Raw genomic sequence first — 26,830 nt, forward strand, 5'->3', positions numbered from 1 at the left:
TCACTTTAATAGATTGACAGGTAAGTAGTGAAGAGCAGTGATTCCAGTACTGGGAGCTAGGAAATGTAGAAAGAGGAAGAGATGCAGTAAAGCTAATGTGCATCCACATTAACCTCTTCTTACTTTGCAAAATAGGTAACTCATGCCCTGATTTGGGACTGCTTTTTTTTTCTGAGTTCATGGGTCCCAGAATGCCCCTGGGTTCAGAGGACCATCTTGTGTAAGTGTCACAATGGTCTTCAAAAGGCAGAGGTCTCTGTATGAGTGATTGTAGAAGTTCAAATAGAATTTTTAAAAAGTCAGCCCTTCTCTGGGCAGGAGGAAGATTCTCTCAAAGGTCAATTAATATTTCCTCATGTTCAAGTTTTTAAAGAACTCCTCATTACAGCTTCTGATTATATTTAGCACTACTATGCACTAATATTAAACCAAAACAGGATAATAGCAAATTTCAAATGAAGACCTTTAGAGTCAGGATCACCAGCTTTACACTCAAGGCTATAAAACAACTCAGCTATTATTTTTCTCTCATATTCTTAGACCATGAAGACTAAATAAATGCAGTAAACAAGTGGATGTGGTATACCATGGCATGCATTCAAAATATATTCTTTCACTGAAAGTAAACATTTACGTATTATATTGTACAACATTGGAACTCTTTCTAATGGGAGTTAGAAAGACTGTCTGTTCTAAACAGTGTAGAAAGGAGACCATTCCAATAGTTATGGTGACTGCTGAATTCCTACATGACACATACCATCACATCCAGTCCTCAAGGAAAACAAGTGCTTGGAAATAGATTCCACAATTGGAAGGGTACAGATTTCTCAAGGTTTTAGCTCTAGAATTAATACATGGCATTTTCTTCTGAGGGATAAGGCCTGGACATGATTATATCCATTGGATATATCATAGAAAATGGACCAACAAGATTTCATTTAGGGACAATCCAGTCAAATTAACCTAAGCGATCAATTCAATCTCACCCATCTTCCTTTTCAGCCCCCAGAATCATTTCTTCATTAGTCACACTTCTACTTATCCACTTCTCTTTCACAGACTTTTTTCTATAACTATGCTCTTTTTATGTGGATACTACTTCAGAGGGTGTACAAGAAAAATAACGGAAATGAAGTTAAACCCAGTCAAATTTGCAATTGGTTAGTAGCTCTAGATTTCAATGGGGAATGAAGTTAAAATTACTTGCTTTAAAATGAGTCTTGGTAATTCGTTGTAAAATTTAATTGTCCATGTTTTCCCTACTCCCAGTTACCAAGGTTAAACAAAAATTTGTTGTATTTCTTTGATTATCCATTTCTTCCTATTGGGGGAGGAGAAGAAAAAGGCACATTTGCATTTAAACTTCAAAAAAATTGAAGGTTCTGAAATTTTTATAAATACCTTTTAAAATATTGTATTCCAGCAGCTATAAACTCAAAGTTAAAAAAAAACAACTCCCTTTTTCCTTCCAAAGAAATGGTTTTTTCCACAGTAACCAGTGTTCTATTTATAATTTTTTATTCATGTATCACATATATAGTCTTCAGTTATTCTAAATTCCTAAAATTTTAACCTACTAAAGTCTCATTTGAGCCAGAAAAAAAAATTCAAGGCATCAACTTTATTTCTAGAAATCTTAAGTAATTCTTAAAATATCACAATCAATTTAATTTTTGAGGAGCCATTATTAAATAAGTAAAATGAATTTAAGATACTCATTCAATGACCCATTGTCTAAGTAAGCTATTGACCATGCTGTTATCATCTAGGACTCAAATAAGTACCCCTCTCATATCTTGCAAGTAAGACCAAACAGACAATTAAGTTTTTAGTCCAACAAACTGCTAGAAGCCAAGTGAACACAGAAAGTAAAGAATATTCCATTTTGTTCTCGAAGAAGCTAGTCAGGAGGAGCATTAGAGATACCAGACGGTACTAGCTTAATTCAATTCAATTCTATTTAATTCAATTCAGCACCTCCTATTTGAAGGGGCCAAGATAGTGGATCAGATCAGACGTTTAGAAATCCAGACTTAGAAAAGACTTTGGAAATCATCTAGTCCATTGTGCTTCAAGTTTCATTCCAAGGCAGTACATGAAGAGCCCTGAAAGAGATGACAGGAAGGCTAAGTGGGGGAGGTTCTGAGTGAACTCCCTTCCCTCTTTGGCAGGAGAAGCTTTGCTTTAAACTGTTATATACTGCAGTACCAAATAAGATTTTAATTCTAAAATGTTACTGTTACTAAAAAAGTTTGAAAAATCTCTAATTTAGCCCATTGCCCAAAATGTACAGATGAGGAAACTGAGATGGAGAGTTAAGTCACTGCCGAGGTCTTCATAAATGCTTTATGGCAAAATTAGAAGCTCCAATTAATACAGTTTTCAAGTCACCACAGAGTCATGGAGCCTAGGTCAGTGCCTTGTAAGTGTTAAGAGTTTTAAAAAGATTTGCAGGAAGATAGCTAGCTAGCTAGCTAGCTAGCTAAATTGATAAATTATATCCAAGAGATTCTATCCTGTTCTTCTTTATAGCACATTGCAAGAGTCTCATTGACAGAAAGCACATGATGGAAACATTATATCAATTGCATATATCCTTAGGCTCACTCCGAGCCTTAGGAGAGGTAAAATGAAGGGAACAAAACAACAAGTATAGAATATGAGATCCAAAGTTTGAATTTAATGGGAAAGCAAGGAGAAAGCCTCCAAAAGAAATAAGAAATGGTGTGTGTATTGGTTGTATTGCAAATGGAATGGAGAATAATGAAAGGAGTGCTGAAAGCCAAACTGAGGGTGGAGATGGGGACCAGAATAAGAAAAAGAATTTATTTTGAGAGGAAAATAATATTAATGGCCATAATAATAATAACAACCAAAATGTAAGTGCAGGGCTTCCCTGGTGGCGCAGTGGTTGGGGGTCCGCCTGCCGATGCGGGGGACGCGGGTTCGTACCCCGGTCTGGGAAGATCCCACATGCCGCAGAGTGGCTGGGCCCGTGGGCCGTGGCCGCTGGGCCTGCACATCCGGAGCTTGTGCTCCGTGACGGGAGAGGCCGCGACAGTGAGAAGCCCGCGTACCGGGCTTACACAAAATGTAAGTGCATATCAAATGTGCACATATCAACACATTACCTAAAAAATTCTTTTTGTCTTTATATATTATTATATGTTTCAGATTTTTTGTATACCAGACCACTTTAATGGCCTACTATCTATAAAACATGCACATTCTGCTGTTTTTCCAGTTGAAATGGGCATGCACAGCACATGATTCTACTAGTGATGGACCTTTATGATGTATTTGGCTGGATGACAGATGCACTTGGTATCTAAAGAGCAAAGAAAAGCTGTATAACTCATGCTGGGATATTGAACCTTAGACTTTAATCTCATTAGCCTGAGCTAAGTAGCTTCATTTCCCCCAAGTAAATAAGACCTACAGAGGAACTAAAAATTCACCCTAAACTTTTTTGCATGCTTCGAAGAACAAGAACACGTTATAAATATGCATAATTCAAATCAACCTAAAGTAAATTTGATATGCTACTCACAGTTGGCAAATCTTAGATTTCAAAATATCATGAAGTAACAAATATGAAGGTAAACAAATGCGGTTTATTCTCTACCCCTATCCATTTTCTCACCCTGGCATCAGCCATAACTTCCATCTACCTGGCCTGTATCTCCCGGGTAGATGTTTCTATGATTGCTAATAAAAATCATTAATTTCAATTTCCCCAGTTACCCACCTTTCACTTTGAGATGGTCTCATTCTGAAATACACAGAGGAGGTAAATAAGATGATAACATAACCTTAAGGACACTAGAGGTGGTACCAGAACAAGAATGTGAAATACAATACAAAGGTTTTTTTTTAAAAAAAAAAACACGATAGCTTTAATTCTAGATTTATATAATCTGAAATTATAGAGGAACATTAAAATGAAATGTTACACCTGATGAACATTATGCGGCAAAGGGAATTCAAATACACATTGCAATATATTAGTTTACACTACAGGGGAAAAAAGCAACAGAAAAATTATGAGCATCACAAAGGCACAAAGCTCACTTTAAGTAACTGAAAACAATTGACAAAACTTATTCATAATTATTGTAACTCTATTTCTCAGTTGGCGAGCATGCCTTGGTGGCCTATTTAGCTTAATGCCAGATTGATATTTAATACCACTGTAGTGACATATCTTGTTAAGATAGAGTATAATGGGACTGTCCAAAAAGTTTCTTCAAATTACAAACCTTTGTTTTTATCTGAGGCATTCCATTAAGCTACACATTCTCCAGAGAATAGCAATATTTAAATATGTGATGTTGTGTCACATGAACATGACCTTTTTTTGTGAAGAAGCATGTATCAAGTCTACTGGAGAGGAATTCTTTATGAAAATATTTGGAATTTCCCCACTCATCCCTAGCTCAAACTTTTAAATAAGAGTTTGATAAATCAGCTTTTCAATTGAGAAACATTTTTCTAATATCTTTCAGGAAACTTTTAATTTCCTATATAGCCACAGTTCTCTAGTCAACAGCTCGGATAATAAAATGCACGTTCATTAAATTCATGGCACCAAGTTGGGCATACCGTCTAATACTTTGAGAGACAGTATTATCATTTCAAATGACCTCAACATCTTGTAGAGAGCAGAAACAAAAGGTAAAAAAGAGAAATTGAAATTCAAAAGGCAAACCCAGTTTCATAGAACTAGATGTGGGGAATAAGTAAACAGGTAATAATTCTGGTAGAACTTTATCCACAGTATTGGAGAATTAGAAATTGAATGATATGATAAGGAATGCAGGAATCACTGAGTATTCTGTTATTGCATCTGGCCAGGGTTGGGGCTCTCCATATCAAGATGATATTAAAAAGCTCATCCTTTAGAAGGAGAAATATCTACACCAGGGGTTGGCAAAATGTAGCCTGCCTGTCAAATCCAGTCTGTTGCCTGCTTTAGTAAGTAAATAAATTTTTATTGGGATACAGTCATGCTTATTCATTTCTGTATTGTCTTTGGCTACTTTCATGTCAAAATAGCAGAATTGAGCAATTACTACTGGCTGTGTGGCTCACAAAGTACTTATTTACAACCTGGACCTTTACAGAAAAAGTCTGCCAATCCCTGGTCTAGACACTGCATACACACCAACATTATCTTTGGAATAACAGGACTGGTAAATCTTCCAAATCATTCCAACAACAAGCATTCCACCTATAGGAGCACTTCATCATTCATTTTGCTACTGCATTCTACCTTACTTCATAAATTTCAGATTTTCTCTTCCTTCATATAACACAAAAGTGATATGTCTTACTGAGCCAAAAGCATTAACTTTGTGGTAAGTTCTGAATGATCTTTAGTTGGCTTCTCTCTTCTTTAATTCTTTTCATTATCCTGGTCACTTCTAGCATTTACGTAGATGACACACTCAACATTATAGCTTCAAATTCCTTGGCCTACTTATCTTCAAAACTCTTGCTTACCTTTTTTGAGACATTTTTGCTCATGCTTATGCTTTTTTACCATTCCACAACATACTTTGCATTTACTTTTCTAACTTCATGCTTTTACTCATGTTTTTCTGCTACCTGAAGTGTTTTCCACATTTTCCTCATCATCTCTGCCATGTGAAATTCTTCCTATCATTCAAAGACCCTTCCAAATGTCACCTCTTTCATAAGATACTTCCCACACCTGAACTGTCCCTCTCACCTCTTGTCCCTATATCTCCTTGCTACAGAAAGTGTGGTTCCTGAACCAGCAGAATCAGCATCACCTTGGAGCTTATGAAATTGCAGTATCTCTGGCCCCATCCCAGACCTACTGAATCAAATTCTAAATTTAAAAGAAGAATCCCTAGGTGATTCATATGCACACAAAAGTTTGCGAGGCACTGCAGTAGTACAACTGCCATGTGGCAGCTATTACAATGGTGCTTGCATTACTTTGTATAGTAATTTTAGTTTTAAAAAAATGTTAGGGCTTTGGAGTAAAAACAAAACAAAACCTAGTTCCATTCCTGACTCCATCTACCTACATTATATTTGGGAAGTCACTTAATTTCACTAAAACTCAGCTTCCTCTACAAAAATGGAGAAAATAATACCTAACTTGAAGGAGTATTTGAAGATTAAATGACATTCCTTTTATGAAGCACATTGCACAGGACATGGTATATATAAATTTGATTAACATTGATTTTATGTTTTTTTTCCTTCCTGCTAGAGTGACATTTCTCAGAAGGGAGGAATTGTGTTTGATACATTTTTGAGGTTCCCCAATGACTCAGGGCAGCATTAGGGTCTCCCTTGGAAAACAAGCTCCAAGAAAGCAGGAAGCTCTGCTGCTTGTTTACTACTCTATTCCCCACTAGAATGTACTCAATAAGTATGGATTGTGAGGGGGGAAAAAAGGCTTTCTAGTAAATGATTATTGCTTGAGAAAGGCGTTGCAATATAGGACATATAAAAAAGATTTAGAAATCATAGATTACCTAGTCTGGAAAAGAAAAGCCTGGGATGGCTTGAATAACTGAATTCTAACATTAACTTATTAAGAAAAGAAGAAACTACTATTTCTCAAGATGTGTGTGAGAGAACTACATGAATTTTTGGACCATTGTATCCATAGTATCACCATTTATTTTAGAGAAAAGAAGATATATACAAAAGTATGGTCACATATGAGCTAAAGGTATGACATTGCTTTTCCTCCCATTTTCAGTTTCCCAAATGTGACTATGGAAGGTGGGGCTGAGTTGAAGTTACCGGTGAGGTCAAGAGAAGATGGGAGAGATTTGTTTCTGTCCAATAGGAATTTCCTTAGGAAAATAAGAAGTAATTTCCTACAGAGACTGCCAGGCCTAATTCAATGGGAGAAAGAATCTTAAAATGTCTCTTACTTTTTGCCAAGTAATTCTTCAGATTAAAGTCAAAATAATCAAACAATGATAAAAAATGATTCTTTTCTAATAAGTGTTCTTTAAAAAATAGGTCACTGTAAAATGTTGTAATATTTTCTTTCCTTAGGATCTTTGTTAATCAGACTGACTTTGACAGATCTAGATTTGCTGTTAAGAGTTAAATTATTCTTTCTAGCTTTTCAACCGAGAATCCTGTGATTCTGTATTCCAGTAGGTCTGAGCTGCAGACACTTTAAAACATACAAATAAGTTGATTACCTTTGTTTCCACGTCCTTAATTCAATGGACATCAGCAATTAACTTCATTCTCTTTCTCTAAGAGTTTACTAGATTCCATGAACTGTGAGAGTTCACATCATGTCCACTGTCCTAAGTACATTCTTAACCCCAAATCAGTATATTTTCTCTTTAGCCCATCAGGGGTTAATATGTCATTTCACAGAATGTAATTTCACATAAACCATACATGACCTTTAACGTTCCAGTGACTGCATCAAATGTTACGGTAAGTTTTGAAATGACTGAATAATTTGGGGACCCCTGTAAAAATATAAAATAACAAAAGGATGTGAGGGGGAAAAAATGAATTGCTTAACACAAAGGGTTAAAGAGATTTTTTTTCCTTTTGTGCCTGGGAAACCTCTCTGTGTCTTCGTAAGCTCTATTTTACCTCTCCTTTTCAGCATTTAATATTACATCATCTACAAAAAGCAAACTGTCTTGAGACCTATATCTTTACATCATCAATCATTCCCCAAACCCCACAAATTCAATTCTAGAAATGAAGAGTAATGTAGACCTTTACTGTACATTTTCCTGAAGGGGAAAGCAGAGTTTACACAAAGCACTGATCTGCGCTAAAGCCGTACATGCTGAGTAGAGTTTCGCCAGGGCAACCTCTGAAGCCCCTCTCTCTGCCCCTCGTGAGCACACCCTCTCCAGGCAGCCTCCACACTGGCTTGTCTCTCTTCCTCCACCAGGCACCCTACCCGCGGTCCTTTCTGCCAACACCACCCTCTGCGCAGTGTAGCTATGCCTTATACTCTGACTCTTCCTTACCAAGGATCAGCCTCCTGAAGAGCTGGAAAATGCACTTTTGCATGCATGTCAATTGAACTCAAAGACCAAGAAACATTTATAAAGTACGTATAACCTATGTGCAAAGTCGATGGCTAAGTGCTAGGTAAAAAAATCAGTTGCAGAACAAAGAACATTGTCATCATTTGGGCCCCTAAGAAGGTTATGGAGCACATGTTTGTGTCCCCCCAAATTTATATGTTGAAACCCTAACCCCCAATGGGGTGGTTTTAGGAGATGGGGCCTCTGGGAGGTAAACAGGTTTATATGAGGTCATGAATCCTCATGAGAAGTGTGTCCTCAGGAGAAGAGAAAGAGGCCAGGGCCCTCTGTCTCAGTCAGGTAAAGATACAGTGGAAAGGCAGCCAGCTGTAAACCAGGAAGAGGGCCTTCACCATGAGTCTGCCCATGCTGGCACCCTGATCTCAGGCCTTCAGTCTCCAGAACTGTGAGAAATAAATGTGTGTTGTTTAAGCCACCCAGTCTATGTTACTTTGTTATAGCAGCCCAAATTGACTAAGAAAAAGAACATGCAATACAGTTAAAATTTTGTTTATAAAGGGGGGGTGTCAAAGATACAATTAAACGTTGTAGAAGTGCTCAGAAATAAATGACCAATTTTAGTGGGGGGACTAGGAAGTGAATAGGTGAGAACAAGACATTTAAGCTATGAGCACAACTTCAATAAGAATAAAATGCATTTCAGACTGAAGAGAGATGATAAACGTAGGCAGATAAATGTGTAAGCACATTATGTGTTTGGGGAGTATCATTGACATTAAGATAACAGAAAAATCAGAGCATAGGGAAATGGGAGGATGGTGGGAAACGAAATTGGAAAGTGACTTGCAGTCCGTTCAGTCATTAAGCAAATAATAATTGGGTGCCTACAGTGTGGCAACCATACCATGTTAGGTGCTAGGGTATAAGGTGAGCCAAGGCACACACACAATTCTGGCTCTCATGTAATTATGTCATAACATAATGCCGTAAACAAATAATTGTGAACTGTGACAAGCAAATGAAGGAGGGGTTCATAGCGTGAAGGCATGTTGTATGGGAACCTAGCCTACCTGAAGGCTCGCTAAAACCTTCCTTGAAGAGGGATATTAGAGTGACGATCCCAAGGATTGTATTTCATCACAAAAAAGAGGTGAGAGGACAAGAACATTCTAGGTAGAAGGAATAGCACATTCGAAAGGGCATGAAAGGATCACACTAGGTAAACAGGAAAGAAACGATGCATGACCCCAGGTCTATCATCAGAGGTCTGTGGAACCACTGAAGACGATGGGTAGCACTGATCTGAAAAAAGAAACTTTTTCCTGGCCCAGAAAAGTCTTTTAGGTTAAAGACTTGGCATACAAAGGGTATCCCATTTAGCATACTCGATGCATTTCTAGAAACGGAAGGACTGGTTCAGCAATAACTGGATCATCCTTATAGAGACATATGCTCTCAGCGTCATCTAGGTGGACAGAGGGAGAGAGTCACTTTTTCATCCTCTTCAAATCTCCTGAAATCATGGCATTCCTCCAGCCACACGTGCTTGTAACTACAGTTTATGTAATGGTTGGCCAGTACTTCCATACTGTGCTGATATTTTTGATACCCTTTATAAAACAAAAGCACTAGTCCCTAACTGCCTGTGATCTTTTATCTGGCTCTCCCTACCATTTCATTAAGCTCCTTCAGCCACTTGCAAAAATTAATCTTTATGTTTGGTAATATATCTTTTGCTTGATTTCTGTTTTTTTTTTGGGGGGGGGGGGGTGGCAGGTCCATTACATTTTCTGGCAGCCATCCGGAGTCAAAATTATTCACAGGAATATATAATAATGGCAAAAAGAGAGACTGAAATTGAGAGCATCTGCAGTATGGTACGTGGACACTCATTGGCTGAGACAGCAAGTATGGCCCAGATTGCCACACTAGCTCTTATTGGCTGAGAGATCCTGTTAGCACACAAAGCACCTCCAGACAGTTTAGAGTTGTACTATACATGAATGAGCATACATATAGGTTACTTTTAGAAAAAAACAGTATTTAGAGACAAATAGCACTATAACATGTCAGGTCCTTATAACAAATCAGGACACTAAACTGAGCTTATATATATTAGTATGGATACTTTGGAATGATACAATCCTATGGTTTTTTAATGATTGGCAATATTTTTGTACGTTAGTAGAACTATAATAACTAACTTAGTGCATTCAGGAGAACATGTTTTGGTAGATAAAATATATGAAGGCATTAGTAAGGTGAGCTAGAAAAGGAAGACACTCTATTCCTTCAATCACAGAAATGACAGCTCCAAGTTGAGAAAAGATCCTTGCAGAAAAAGAACGGCATGGTGTCACTTCTGGTAACTTCTGTTACAAGATCTGCTCCTCAAGCGTATAACATTATAATGAGCAAACACGTATGCAAATGTGACAACTAATAGTCAGAGGCAGAGTAACATGTGACCATGTGAGAGTCACATTCAGGGGAGGGAGGTGGAGTACAAGGGCTTTGAATAAAGAGAGAATAAAAAAGTGAGATAACAAAACAGGCAGCGACTTGAGTGATAAATATAGATGAATCCACAGAGCCTGGAATCTTGGGAACTTTGGGGTTTTTTGTGCAGAACGCTAGCTTGTTCACTTTCACTAAATGAACAAACTCTAGACAGAAAGGCAATGGAATTCATTCACTTGGTGGCTTCTGCTAACTCTCTTCGACGATAGCAACTGTGTCATTTTTCTCCTTTGACTGTCCCCCTCACCCACTGACATAGCCAAAGAAGTCCAAGCCAGGCCAGGAGACTTAGGGTAAGAAAGTCAAGGGAAGGAAGTTAAGGCAATAATACGCGTGTTTTGGAGGAAAAAAGATCCAACTTCAGCGTGGAAAAGGGATTTAAGAGAGGGCAAGAATGGATTAAAGGAGGCCAGTAAAGAGATTAAGACAGCAGCCTAAGAAGATGGCTTCTTAGAAGAGATCATTTCACGTCCTGGTAGATAGTTCTAGGCTTCCTCTGTCATCCCTGATCAGTCATTTTGAAGTTCCACTGCACAACAAAACCGGGACAATTTCTCTTAGAACCAGCTAAAGGTCAAGAAGAAACATCTGCTTCTTTTCCCCACTCCACACCACTCCAATCCGTTGCCCTCTGACAATCCCAGCCATTTGTAGACTCGCATTCTCTGCGGCGCTTTCACTACCTGCTTTCAGAGCTGCCTGGCAGCTCTCCAGGGCCTCGGCCAGTGCTCGGGGTGCCAGCTTGATGGGCAGCTCTGGCATTCCGCTCTCAGGTAAGTAACAAACAATGATCAAATCCCGCGTGCGCACCTAGCACGGTACATTGTCATTTTAACATCCTCACAGTAACTCTGCAAAGAAAGCCTGATGCCCACTCCCCGGATGAAAAAGGGGAGTCTTGAGGGAGTAAAAAGACCTGGTTCAAGTCACACATAGCTAGTCAACGACTGGACTCATTTGAACCCAGGTCTTCTCTGACCGCAACGTCCGGACCTTCTCACGGCGCTGTGCTACCTCCTAGTGGAGCATACCCGTACGGGGCCCATGGGTGTCGCTCACGGTACCAAGTAGGCAGTTTTTTTTTTTTTTAATATTTACTTATTTATTTATTTATCTGGTTGCACTGGGTCTTAGTTGCGGCATGCATGTGGGATCTAGTTCCCTGACCAAGGACCGAACCTGGGACCCCTGCATTGGGAGCGCGGAGTCTTATCCACTGCCAGGGAAGTCCCGTCAGTACTATTTTTGAAAGGCTCTGAAAATAAAAAGAATATTGATACCCAGCTCCCTGTATAGGGCATACTGCGGAGCTTAAAAGAGGATATGCCTTTTCCTCCGATTTTCAGTTATTTACCATTTGCCAAGGGAAGGTTGATCAATAAGCTGTCTGCATCAAGGCTTAGAGTGAGTTTTTATAGGAAATAGGGCATAATTTTTTACAGTTCTCAGTGACTCTATTTCCACTAGTGATAACAGCAGGAAATATAATATATCAAATGGAGATCAGTGGACACGCCTTAATAAAATGAGTATGGGATGTTAGATACTCAATAAATAGAGGATGGAAAATAAAAGCTCAAAATAGCAATATTACTAAAATAACAATAATACCACCTACTATCTGTCAGCAGTGTTCAGATGTTGAATCCTTTTATCTCCTAGGAGGCAAACATTCCTGTCTATTTAAATGTGAGAAACCCAAGGCTCAGAGAAGTCAGGTAACCTGTCCAAAGACACACAGCTCATGAATGCTGAAGCTGGAATTATAACCCAGGTTACATACTTCAAAACCCTTGCTTTTTCTACTGTGCAATTCTAGCTCCCTACTTAGAAATCTCTGTGCAATAAATTAAAGAAATTTTCATATTTATTTATATAAAGCACTATGAAAAGTACAATGAGGAAAACAAAGATGAAGAAGAGAAAAATAAATGATGGTGTGTCCCCTTCAAAAACCTCACCATGAAGGAAAAAGCTCTAAAATATTTTTTAAGTCTTTCTTATTTTAGTGGTCTAATCATCCTTTAAAAATTTATTTCCCATATGCCAACAAAGGGTACTTTTCTTATTATATGCTTCCCATCTTAAGTTGAACGAGCCACCAATTCAAAGTAAAGTCATTAAAATTTTTAACTTGACCTTTCTATACATATATCTATGTATATATGCATACAGCATAGATATATGTATAGATACAGATATATGTATATATACACAGATGTCTATATATGTATCTATAGGAATAGATACATATATGTAAATCTATATATCCTACATATATATATATATATATATATATAGATATATATATATATATATATCTCAAACACAAACTAATTAAATTTTAGGGAATTCATAAATGAAGACAATAACCTTCTTTTTAAAAAATGTATTCTTTACAGAAATTGGGAAAATGAGGTACACAGCTGCTTTTGTTTTGTATGGTCAGACGAATGGATTCAATGCTATTAACATGTAGGGCATTTTCAATATTTCTTTATTTTTCATTCAGTTCCCTAGTTGTGGCATCATATTTCACTCAGAAATATGCACAAGTTGATATATTCTATTTTTATTTTATTTTTTCTATATTCTATTTTTTTTAATTAACGAAGTGCCAGAACAGTCTCACACACGATTCCATCACAGCTAGACTTGATCCTTTTTCCAAAATGATTATGGGAAAAACAAAAATAGCAACTTCTATAGCCAGAGTATGTTGCAAATATAGGTAGTAACTTTGATTACTAAAGACATATGTCAACTGAAAATAAGACCAAGACAATTAACTCATTTTATCTTAACCACCAAATATCAGCCATAAAACAATAACCAGCACTCATGAGTGACTAATCCTGGATTTGAATTGGTGACCTGAAAGTAACAGGCTCTTTACTTCCCATTGCTGAAGCCAGTTCCTAAAGTCATGCCCTCCCCCTAGTCTGACATCAACAGATTAGTAATTGGACACATAACAAAGCGACAGATGGCCTTTAGATTTCTAAAGATATAATGTTGAAATTTCGGTGTTTTCTTTTTGGTCTTCCTTTCTAGTTTGACAGTTTAAAAAAAAATATTCTATAGCATTCTGTTTAGATGCTCTAAGTTGAATTTTTGCACAGCCAACCAAAAGTGTTTCACATGAAGGAGAAATGAGTCCTTGCTGGAGAGACTTTGCAGAGTAATGCAATCCCCAGAGAGCCAGAGCTGCACTCAGAGACAGATGCTCAGTGAACTGTCTCCTAACTGCAGGGGTGGCCTACCTCCTGTATAAATGTAAAACCCATGAAAGCTAAAAATAAAGGGAACATAGAAAAGTAACATAATGTGTTCACCATTTTGGGCTTTAGAAGTGCACGGCAAGATTTCCCCTTGGGATCACTCCACTTTGTAGTTTGTTTCTCTGTATGTCCTACATCATTACCTTCTTTCAGACACCTGAACTATTCATGTTTCCTTAACTGGAGCTATGCTCTTAAGAGCAACCCTCAAAATCCTTCATTGCAGAGAAGGTCATTATATAGCAGATAGAAACCTTAAGGGGAAAAATCCTATATCAACTGGTGGTATAATCCCCAAGGGGAAACAGACTTTAGTTGAACAATCAGAAACCTGGCTTGCTTTATGGTGTTTACACTGCTGCTTGCTAATGGATCACCATAAAGGAAGCAAAAGGGCTCTTACACCATTGAGTAGGCTATCATGGGAGTCTTCTGAGTGTGCCTTTTTATTTGCTGCAGTCAGGTTAATGAGCTCACCAGCCCACTTGATGTTGAGGACTTTGTAACAAAGCAATCTCTCATTAAATGCTGCCTGGCACCACTCTCTTGAAGCAAAGGGACATTCAGATTATTGAATGCCTTTGTATTCCTCATTCCTACCAGGCTATGGAGTCCAGCAGTGGCATCAGTTCCACACACTTCCTGGCAGGCATCCAGTCATCCGCCTGCCCTCTTCAAACTGCATGGGCATTTGCCAATCTAAGCAGCACTGGTAGGCAAACAAGCATGGCACACGACTCCTTTGGCTGAGAGCCAAATGTGCAGCTGAACAATCTAATTTGTTTCTACTGTAGAGAGAAACAGTCTTCCCCATTCTTTCCTATTCAGTTGAATTTACATGTAAAAGTTTTGTTATGGTACAAAGGAATGTGCATTTTATCTGCATTTCCTTTCTGCTTTTACACCTTTTTGGACTCAACAGTGCAGGTCATGATTTTGTCTGTGGCTTTATTTTAAGTACCTCCTGGCTGACAGTTTCTTCAATGAAATGACCCCAGAGTGTTATCAGCTAGCTAGCAGGTGTGTCTCTATTCAGAATCTTGCAGACAGAAGTGCATCTTGGGTAAAGAGCAATCTATGCAGAATCCAGCTTTTTTCAACATCACTCATGAGATTTAATAGTTCACTGTCATAAAAAAAAGCTAAAAAGATTTTCTTTCAATTTTGATTTTTCGTAGCGTTGATAATGCCCTGAGGCATACTGACCTCAAATAGGATCACATAATTATTTTTAAAATGCATTTTATTATATTTTAATAAACAGTTATCCTTCGCTATTAATAATTTCTCTTTCCAAGCTATTAAATGCTTACTTTAAAAAATTTTGAGAGCACATAGAACAGATGCTCAAAAATTAGTACAATTTTGGCTCTGGTGTTACATTTAGGCATAGAAGAACATGTATGGATATTTTGAGAGAAATTAAACTATAACCATAATTATACATTCTTATTCTGTTCAATTTTCAAATAAAAGTGAAACTTATTTCACTATTTTAGGATAGCTCTGAAAAAAAATAATTATAATAAAAATCTAGAACATTTTGAGAATTTGCACATATTCTGAAAGAGGCTTGTCTATCAAATCACAGGAAAATAGTCCACCTATATTCCTAAATTTGTTTGAGAACATAAACAAGGCTATGAAATGCAAATTCAAAACTGCTCCCTGAAAAAGATTCATAATTTAAAACCAAACTAGAGAAAACTAAAATATAAACGTGTAGTTTGAATGCACAGCACATAGCTGTCAGAAAGAAAACAGTCTTAAAACTAGCACACTCCTCTCTCATGTTTTTAAATATTAGAATGGGGGATATAGGGATTTAACAATACTAACTTAATTGTTTTCAAGCTTGCATGTTATGTCATGTTTCTATTTATATCATGCTATTTAAAAAATGCGGTATTGTGGAGTATAAACCCAAAACCCTGCTCTATAGATCGTTTATACTGCTTAATGCACAGTTTAATATACATGTTTATAGTTTGCTTAATGTTTTTTCAAATACTTCTAAATTTTTCAAGTATTAGCTGTGTTCAGATAAGTCGGTATCAAATTTAATGTTTATTAAATTTTTTCTATATTTAAATTTATAATTATTTTTCAAAAAGCATTTTCATTTCAAATCACTATACTACAGATTAATTTTATATCTGGTTCTAGGTATTATCTGTTTACAAAATGAAGTAAGTCTTTATTAAAAAACAAATCTAGCTCTCAACTCAGTCATTAATTTAACATCATGTGTTACATAGTATTTATGAATTGTCAATTAAAGAGTAATGCAGAACAGAAAAAAGCACATTAATAGTCTAGGATATCTGTGATCATTAATTTAAGAAAAGAGTAGATTTGGATAAAATGTATACTGCCCGCCAGTTTTTCCTAAAGGAGGGGATGAAGATATTTTAAAAACACAAACCGCTAGTAGCAAGGTAAAAGAAACAAAGCCTAAGAACAGTAAGAAATGAGCTGGTATGTAGATGGAGCTTCTCTTACTAGTGCTCTGTGTTGTTCCTAAGGATGCTTCAAACTGATGAAAGCTTATTCTGTTTTCCTATATATATATATATATATATATATATATATATATACATAATATATATTCACGTCTTAGGTCAGTCTGGATATTTGAAGACTTGGAAACAAAGCATTCATTTGATCATCTAACTATATTGAGTAAGCTGACCACATATTTTGCTAAACAGTAGACAGGCTATCTAAAGGATTTCAAGGAAGTCTGTCTTGCTGATTTTTAAAGTAGTGAAATTCTCTATTACTATGACCCAGGTAACTTGCTATCATCTTTACTGGTATAAAATGTATGAAAAATTGAGAAATGCCTCAATCGCAAAACACTGCAGTGTTAGTATTAATCTAATATAAACAGTTTGCAATTTTGGAGTATTTGTAAAGAAACTGGTTCACTTGAAAATATAAAAACGTAACTGTCTTTGAAAAAATTGCACACAAAAGTGTTAGAATATGACTGATTAATGTGAAATATGATTAAAGAAAATGCATATAAATTCTTTACCCTTTCCAAATGTTCATTTCTTTGTTATTACTTCAGCTGATTTTTAAAAGCCTTACAATATTGAAGATAGTCATCTTGTCTGATGTATTATTTATTCACTAAATTTTGTTTCTAAAGTAATGAATAAATAAGAAATCTGTATGTGTGTGAACATGTATGATCAGATATTAGGACATAGCCTACCCCATTAGATGCTGGCCAGTACGTATTTAATTTTTTAAAAGGGTTGCCTTTTAAAAGAATCAAGTTATAACAAAGGTATATATATACAGGCATATTTCACATGTATACTCAAAGATTCTACTATTAAAATAACAATTTAGGATGAAAAACATGGATAATAAGATTTTTAAAACCAGAATTGTAACCTGTCTTAAATGGTTCAGATAAGCAGATTGGTTGGCTAAATGCCCTGCAAGTAGTCTTCAATTTTTTATCTAGCTATTTATAGAAAGCTGCAGAAACAGCTGAGCTGACTGAAGTGATGTCACATTTGCTGATGGAATGGTTTGTTCCAGAGCACGCTCAGAGGCTGCATGAGTCTACTTAAGGTTTGGTACGCAACCCTAAGCAGTGAGAAGGTGTAAACATAGGCATTTTTCAGGCCCACCAATCAATATTGCATTGATGACTTTCTACTGACCTTTAACCCCATGAGGAATACCAATAGCACCATACTGAATCTTCCCGTCTTCAAGGGCTGCCTAGCATAAGCTATCAATTTTACAATCGATCAAAAGTCATCTCTGTGAATAAAGCTTGAGATTTCAGGCAACAGCAAGCAATTTTTGAAAGGTCAGGGCTGGGTTTTTATTTGCTTGACCTGTGCTTTCAACTTGTATCACAGTTCTTTATAACCACTAAAAGTAGTACGAAAATTTCAGATTTTTTCCCCATGTATTTTTAGTAAGCCTTTGGGCATTTTCACTGTCCCTAAAAGAATATGGTTGCATGGCAACCTTCACAGTTGCTATGGAGACTCCATGTGTAAGCAGCTGCTGCAATCAGCATTAACTCCAGGCTTGCAGGTTTGTCATTCCAATACATAGGGAGGGAGAAACAAATAGGACAGCACATTGCTGTAAAGGGGAAGTCACCTAGATAATGTCACTCACAAACATATGTTCCACAATTATTCTTTCCACTGTTTTATTGCTGCAATTATAGCTAAACTAAGATTACAAAATTATATGGTTTTAATTTGCCTCTATTGACTATGTTTCACTTCCATTAAAATTAAGTCTGAACCCATTTACGTAGAAAACTGTTGGCTTTCTGGAAAAAATTTTTTTGCTTTCTCATTTAATGTCAACAGGAAAAAAAATCAGTGCCCGCAGAAACCTTTGTGTGAAGCAAGCAACTTAGCCAAAATATAAATTAACCTAACGTGTAAAGCATGGCCCCTGTCCCAAAGTTCCATCTGCATTTTTAATATTTTCAGAGTTGTCAGGATAGACCACAAAGATGCCTCAGATGACACTGATCTGAGTCTTTAAATTGTAAGCAGGAATGCCAGTTAAGCCATCTTAAGCTTCTATCCTTCACCCATCCCATCAAGCTTTAACTATTGCAACATGTGATCCCAAAATCAAAGTCCTTAAAAAGGAAACTCAAGAACAGAGATGGCAGGAAAACTGATGTTGATACTTCCTTCAAACTAATTGTCTAACCCTTGTGAGCCAGAATATTGCAAGTCTCTTTGATACCACAATAACAGATCAAGTTATTCTGTAAAAGACAGGATCTCATAATGCACAGGCACAATATTATTAACTTACAAATCATTTACAATATAACATTAGTTGGCCATATTTTTGCATCACCAAAATAATGATCAGTTACTACTCTTATTCTAGCATTTGTGTCTTTTTCAGAGATAATACTTCTTCATAGAAAGTTAAGAATCATCACAAAAAATCAGCATTTTACTTAGGGGCAATGTAACTATTTGCTTTCTAATTTATAGGACATAATACTCACTAGCAGACATAAATAGTTTTCATTGTATTTAATTAGATTCAAGTGGCATCACAGTATTTTTGCTCTACAACATAGAAGTGCCATCATTTTTATTTTCAACTTTTGGATTTTTTAAAAATAATCATGAATCCACAAAATAAAAGATTTATCAAAATATACTTCTGCTCTTATATATAAATTGCTGACATGGAACTGTGTTAAAATGAAACCCTTCGTAAAACTTTAGGATAAACATAGGTAGTATTAAGTGTTAAAGACAGAAATTTGGTTTTAATATTCATGTAGAAAACAATCATTACTATTTTTTTATTATATATCACTTAGAAGCTTACATCCAGACATGTCAGACAAGATATTTCTTGAATGAAATGATAATATTCAAAATCTGTGTGTGTATATATGCATATATATGTATACATATACATACATATATATAAAGTATCAGTGGCATTATCTTTATATTAGAAAAATAGTACATGATAATAAAGCATAATTACCCATTCTAAAAAGCTTTACTTAGACACATGTAAAGGGTGAAATTTAACAATAGCTAAAAGGTAGCACATTAATATGTTCATGATTAAAATATAACACACAAAAATTTCAGAAACTTATAATTACCATTTTAATGGATCTTCAAGTAGATATCTAATTGCACAATTCATAGACCCTTTTAAAAAGAACCAAATGTTGAGTTATCCAATGTTAGAATGATTTTGTTAATCTAATGTTTTCATTTTTCACCTCTTAGCATACATTAAAGCAAACATTCATTCTTTAATTGCAGTATGCTATAAAAATACACATCCTCCTGCAGACCTCGGTCACTATCATTTGGATGGAAGCTTATTTCGGTTTAGGGAATCAAGATACAGTCTACAAACCCTGAAAATGAAAACACTGATAGACCCTTAAGCATAGCAGCGTTAGCACGTGCTGCTGTAGTACACAAATCCAGATAACATTAAGTGACCTATTTTTAAAGCCTGTCCAAGAAAAAGCGACATCAAGAAACTGAATTATTTGCCCTTTACTTTAATAGTTCCTTGTCATGCAAACTTCAAATCAGAAAGGGTGATCACCACAAAACAAATCCCCAACCTGATACATACAACAGGGGCATCTTTTGCAGTCCTGCAGACTGGTACTTAGGGCCTATTCATTACAGTTTGCATTTTATTGGAATATAGGTCAGAGAATTCACACTCAAGTAAATGCAAACTTACCAACCAGGCTTTAAAACCAGGGCTTTTAGATAAAAAGAAATGTAAAATCATATTGGATTGTTTTAAATATTGATCACTTCTCAATGTATTTTATATTAATCTGGAAGATATTACATTTCAATTTGTATAATAAAGGCATTTAACAACATTTTCAGCTTGCACAATTTTAAAGTAAGATTAGAACTTAAATTTGCCGTTGCTAAACTACTCAAAGCATGAAGTCTTTGAGTTCTATAATAATAGAACACATCCTAATTAATATAGTAAAGGATATACCTATAGTCAGAGATTCAAAATGTACTTCAAAATGGTTTTCTGATGAACGAGCCATAAGCGCCACTTTCTGTAAAAGTGACATGAATCCATGAAGCAATTATTTGGATAATTTGAGTACTATGTCCCATGACCGAGAATGAGAAGTTTTTATTTGAGTTGAATAATAGGAGTTAGCTGTGTCTGTGGAACATAGTATGCCAGTTTCAAGTAAATTATTTTTATGGCTCACTACAATAAGACAAAAATGTAGTCTTTTCTCCAACTAATTTGAAAGTTTTCAAAGCTATAAAAAAAGAAATAGTATAACAGGTACCCATATATCCCTCACTTAATTCAACAATTGTTTACAATTTTTGCCACATTTGCTTTCCCTTGGTCAAAAATTGTTGAATATTGGCAATATCACGCTTCGACCTAAAACGTATTTTCTTACCCTGAACCATTTGGACTTAAGCTATAAATATCATGACATTTCTCCCCAAAATACTTCAGTGTGTGCCTCCAAAAAGCAAGGGCAGTGCACTTCATAAACCATAATACCATTCACACCCAATCAGTTTCACATTGTTACAACAGTATTGTCTATTATAAAATCCATATGTAAAATGTCTCCAGTTCTCTTCATGACATCCTTTATACCTTAATTGGTCAGTGGGGAGGAGTCTGAAACCCAATCAAGAATTACAGACTATATATTGCATTTAATTATATATCTCTTTAGTCACCTTTAATTTAGAACACGTCCTCACCGTTTGTCTTGAATGCTTTGAAATGTTCGAAAAACCCATGTTAGTCATTTAAATGTCCCACAATTTAAACTTATTCTAGTTGTTTTTTTAATAATTAAATTTAGGTTAAACATTTTTGGCAGGAGTACTACAAAGGTAACATTATGGTATATGTATATGGTATATGGTCTCTGGCCATAAGAGATTACTTTCTGATAAAGGGCTACCCCGCCTCTATCCTGGGTGTGTTCATTTTTCTAATTTGAATGAATTGTTAGGAAAGCACAGTCATTTGCTATTGTCACTGAAAGTATGAAATCCTACAATTCATTTAAAATAATTTGGTTTATTATACTTTGGACCTGAATCCTCAGCCATTTTACTCATGTGTCTTATAATGAAAATTTGGGGTGCCTGAACACTCTGTGATTAAATTCCCTTCCCCCAACCCACCCATTCCCTGACAGCTGATAAAATGGCCAGACTGGAAATAAAGGTGTTGCATATGTGTTCTAAGGGCTAGCACAATGAATTTTTCTCCCAGCACTGTTAAATATATTATATTTATTACATCAGTACTGCATCTTTGGAATACTTACCAAAAAAGCAAAAACTGAAAATTGTTTGCAAAAAAAAACTTTCCTCACTCTATTCCAAAGAGTCTACTTAAAGATAGAACATAATTGTTCATATTTAAAATCTTTTAAAATAATTATATAATTTTAAAATATTATTAAATAGACTGATATAAAGATATTTTATGGATTGGAAAAATTAGGAGGGAAAAGTATTTGACAGAAAATAAAGGAACTCCAAAAATGTCAATAACATCCAGCATCTACCTGTTTTCACCTGACAATTTACATGTATAAATGGAGTTTTGTCATTTTTTTGACAGCAAAAAATCCAGAAGATATCCCTAATATCTTCTTACTAATCCGATTCGGTCATACATTATCTAGTCCTTGGTTCTGATTTCCAAATAGAAAACTACATTTGAAACACATGCTCAACAGGCCACTTATACTGAGTAAAGTACATGGGTCATTGAGCCTTTATAAAGCCTTTCTATAAAATATAAAATAATACACATTTATCTTTGTCAACCTATCAAGTATAGAACTACCACCAAATGCCATCAAATTCATTTACTTTTTAAGCATTTTAGAAATTTTTTGTTTTATTAGAACTTGTGGGCTTGGAATCCTTTATGTCAGGACGCTTTGTAAACTTTAAATCTTTATACAAACGCTGGGATAAAGAGGCCAAGTGGATCCAAATGGACAGGGATAAAAACTCACACTTACTGGTGGCACTACATTTGTCAAGTCACTTAACCTTTCTGAGCCTTAATTCTCCTTATAAAATAGGATGATAATAGCTACCATTTAGGAGTAAAATTATGAAAAGTACATGACATAGAGTAGGTGCTCAGTAAGTTGTAATCTTACTACTTTAAATTACTATTTGTAATCTTTTTAAAAATCATGATCATAGCCCTAATTTTATATATGATGCTATATACTAATAATCATTAGACTTGTTTAAATAGGTAGGGGGAATACATCTACTGTAAACTTTCTGAGGTAAAGGTATTCCTTCTTGGAAATCTATGGCTAATTTGATGCATAAATGCACATGAACTTACATACACAAAATTACACATATATCAATGGAAAATTTTGGTGTAACTAAAGTTTTGAAATGATATAAGAAATATAATTGACCTCAGAGGAAAAAATAGCCATATGCTTTGTTTTCCAGAATCCCCACATACCTGTTTGATGTCCCATAAAAGAAACATATGACGGAAATCTGGAAAATGGAAACTCTGCTTATATACCACAACCAAGAATTTTATACCAAAACACATCTCGTGCTCTCAACATGCGTATCAAACCAAAAGCAGGGAATTATCTAGAACATGGCAAAGCCCACCATTAATTCTGCATTAGTAATGCAAAGCAACAATCAGTACTAATGTTTAAGAGGGGCTTTTTGAACTCAATTAATTTTTAAAATTGTTGCTGTGTATCCTTATTTTCATTTCAATTTTTAGTTCTACTTGTATTCAAAATAGTCAGACAGTACTATGTTTTGCCTAATATCCTTCTTTTAAATGGAAACTGTAAGATTTTCTACCTCTTAATGTTTTTAAATGCTTCCCTTTCCCAACAGACCTATGTTTTAATTAAAAAAAAAATACTGGTACTAAGTATATAAACCTTACCCAGTGCAACCTGTAAAATAAATATATATGTTTCCAAAAAAAAAAAAAATTATAGCCATTTAAAAAACAAAGAATCCGAAACTGCAGGCATTTAACTGCATTCTCATAATTCTGACAGTCAACTCTGAAATACTGATGCACAATGAAATAAAAATGTACAGTATGCTTACATAGAAAAAATTCAAAAATTCAAGTCATTTAATAATTTTTAATAAAAAGCTAAATCATTTATAAAACTTTGCTCTGAACACAAATGTACGAATCGCAGTAAAGGTTTATATTTGGAAAGAAAATTGCTCATCTGATAGCCTGCTTTAAATAATTTTGGTATGATTCTTAGCAGTAGGAAAATACAAACCAATTTACAATAGCACAAAGTTATAAAGCACAGTTTCTATAAGGCAAAATATAGAGTGTTATATATTAGATAACTAAATCAAAATACATATTTGTTTATTAGCAGCTGTAAAGAAGCAAGCATTTAAAAGCTGATTTCTTTTGAAAATAGCCTACTGTGAATATCACCTCTAAGGTCTGAGTTAAGATGATTAGAACTCACAGTCTCTATTCGCACCAAACATTGTTGTAATTGACTCTGGGAGCAACTATACAAAATATGATCTATTACTTACAGACCTGCGTTTATGGCAGTAAAACACAACAGTAATTGCATTTAAAAATACATTACTTGAAAAAAAATATTACTTGTTTTTTCTGATGTTCAGCTTAAAGGCCCTAATCACCTTCTAGCTTCTTTCTTAATAAGACAAATTGGCTTGGACCAGAGATCATTCAAATTATTTCACAAATTTTAAAAATCGAACAGCCTAAAGTAAGTACCTTGGGAAGGTTAAGAAAAGGTAGGAAGGTAGGGTTCTCTCCTCTACCCTCTCTATCAACTAAATTTTTCCAAGACGGAGAGGGAACATGTCTGTCTTACCATCTACTGTAACCATAAAAATTCACCAAAATCTTGTAGCCTTTTCTAGTAGCATGGTTTCCTATTACTGTCATTTTGGTCCTTTTGCGTTTTACAGAGGAAATCCTCTCTGGCCCTAAAGACCGTAATGCCCACTCTCATTCATGAACAATGCCCTTATTATAGAGACTGGTGCAAATTAAATCAGTGTCAAAGGTGTAATACTGACCCAAACCCATCAGAATTTTCATGGAAAGAGGATAATCACATTTCAGGCTAGTTTTGTGGCTTTCATGGGAAATTCCTTTTAACAAAAAGTGATATAAAAATGATACTCACACAGCAAGGATAAGAACAGCAACTAAAGGTTTGAAAAGCCCACCAGGAGAGAAAATTCAACCCACTTATAATAAATCAACTGCTATATATTTCTCTAGGTTTAGTACCCCAAAAAAATATGAATCCATTTTTCTGTTCAGATTCTTTTTAAACCTACAGATGAAAACTATCCTACTGTTTCCAAGTGCTTTTTCATTCTAATGGTAAAAATAGCTACCAAAAAGATGGGATTTCACTGTGCCTCTCTTACCAAGGACACACTATGGCAAAGTATAAAATATTTACACATCCTTTTTAAAGTTACTAATTGCTAACTTGTATTTGTTAAGCCTGAAATATTTTCATAATGTCATTAGCTAGATTATCAATATTCCCTCGATGGTAAAACCTCAAATATCAAAATATCATCAAAGAATTCCACTGTTAAATAGATTTTATGCACAGGGCACTTTGAAAGCACTATAGTTCTCACAACGAATATCAGCAAACTGAGTTTGTTTGGCAAACTATTAACCTGCCCAATTTCAAATTCTTACTTCTTAAAAGCATGATATAGATTATTCATAGTCTCAGTAAAATGCAACAAAGAAAGAGGCATTTGACAGACTAATCAAATTGACTTATAATAATCCCTCTATTGGAGAGGATGAGAAAATTATGACAAAAGATTTTAAAGCAAAGTTCTGATATTAAATGTTATATTCCACTTGTATTAATTGCTCTAAACAGGAACTTTAAAAAGAAATGAATTTATATCCTCCATCTAATATTGCATAACTGTCAAAGTATTACTCTATATGGTAGCTCACATTTTTAACATACCTGATTTTTAAATATTTGTTCAAAAAATGTAACTAAAATTTATTCTCTTAATGGGCTTATTTTATTTATTCTTCTGGAAAAGAATGGCTCACGCTGACACTGTAGAAAGACAGTTATTTTGACAAAAATAATACTCATAGAAATCTCACCAAATATATTTTTACTTGAGGTGGTGGTAATACTTGTAAAACCAGTTCTCTAATACGTTAGTTTCTTCTCTTGCCTAGACTCATATAGCCACTGTCTCAACTCCTTCACCTTCATTTACTCACAACACATTTATCATGCCTGGATGTTGAAGATGTGCTTTTGAAATTTTGCACAATTGCAATGATACTTAAAAGGTATCAACGCAGAAGTAGAATTCTTTATAATATTTTAAAAGGCTTTGTGATAATCTAAATTGTCAACTCTTAATATTGACCACTCTTTACCTTTTAATTCTTTACTCAGTCAACTACTAATAGACTTTAATCTACTTTTAAGAATAAAATGATTACATCACTATTTTTGATTACCCTAAATCAGAATTATTAATAGTCAGGTATTCCTTTCTTCTCATAATCTACCTTATCAGCTAGCTGCAGGTCTTTTTCTAAATTGAAAGAAAACACTGATTATTAATTATAGCATTGTGTATCACTCATGTACATGATCTTTCTGACTATATGTCATTCTGAATAGGTTAAAGTAGGTAACGGTTTTCAATATAATTTCAAAGGTATGCACTCAAAATTTAAAATCCGAAGACTGCTATGAAATGATGGTATTTTAACCATTCTCTAAGTTTAAAGACAAATCTTCCTTCATAATTAATAATGTTTGTAACTCAGTTTTTATTACTCAAGAGCAGGAAGAAATTCGGGAAATTGGAAATATGAGACAAAACTTTCAAGTAAGTTAAGTTTTAAAAAAATGTGGACTTGTTGAATGATGTCACTTACTGACCATGAACATTAGATATCTTTCTCTCCTGGTGTGTCCGCAAAACCACACTCATTCTTGCTCACTACAAATCAGTAAATCTGAAAAGGAGTAAAGAAACTAAATAGAAAATCTCTTTATAGAATAAAAAAAGCATGGCATGCTATTAAGGAGAACTGTAAGCCCTATTCTATTCATGGTAATTACAGGATCAGATCAGGTTAATGTGGGGACCTAGGTCAATAAAAGTACTGTAGGTTCACTGCTTTAATCTCCTTCAGTCCTATAGTCTGTGGTGCCGGTTGCTCTACTTGACTCGCCAAATCACTATAGGTAACATGGATGTCATGGGAATTGGGGGCAGAGTAGAGGTTTATATATTCAGTCAGTCTCAAGTTTTAGATGGTGAAAAAAACCCCTAATTTCTCAGAATAATTTGACAAGTTTTTCTCTCTCAACCCAAAAAATAAAGGCCAAATTTCATCTCTAGGTAATGCCATTTTTAGTCCTCTTTTCGCAAT

The sequence above is a fragment of the Mesoplodon bidens genome (genome assembly GCF_964165515.1).
Source record: "Mesoplodon bidens genome assembly, chromosome: 16".
NCBI lineage: Eukaryota > Metazoa > Chordata > Mammalia > Artiodactyla > Ziphiidae > Mesoplodon > Mesoplodon bidens.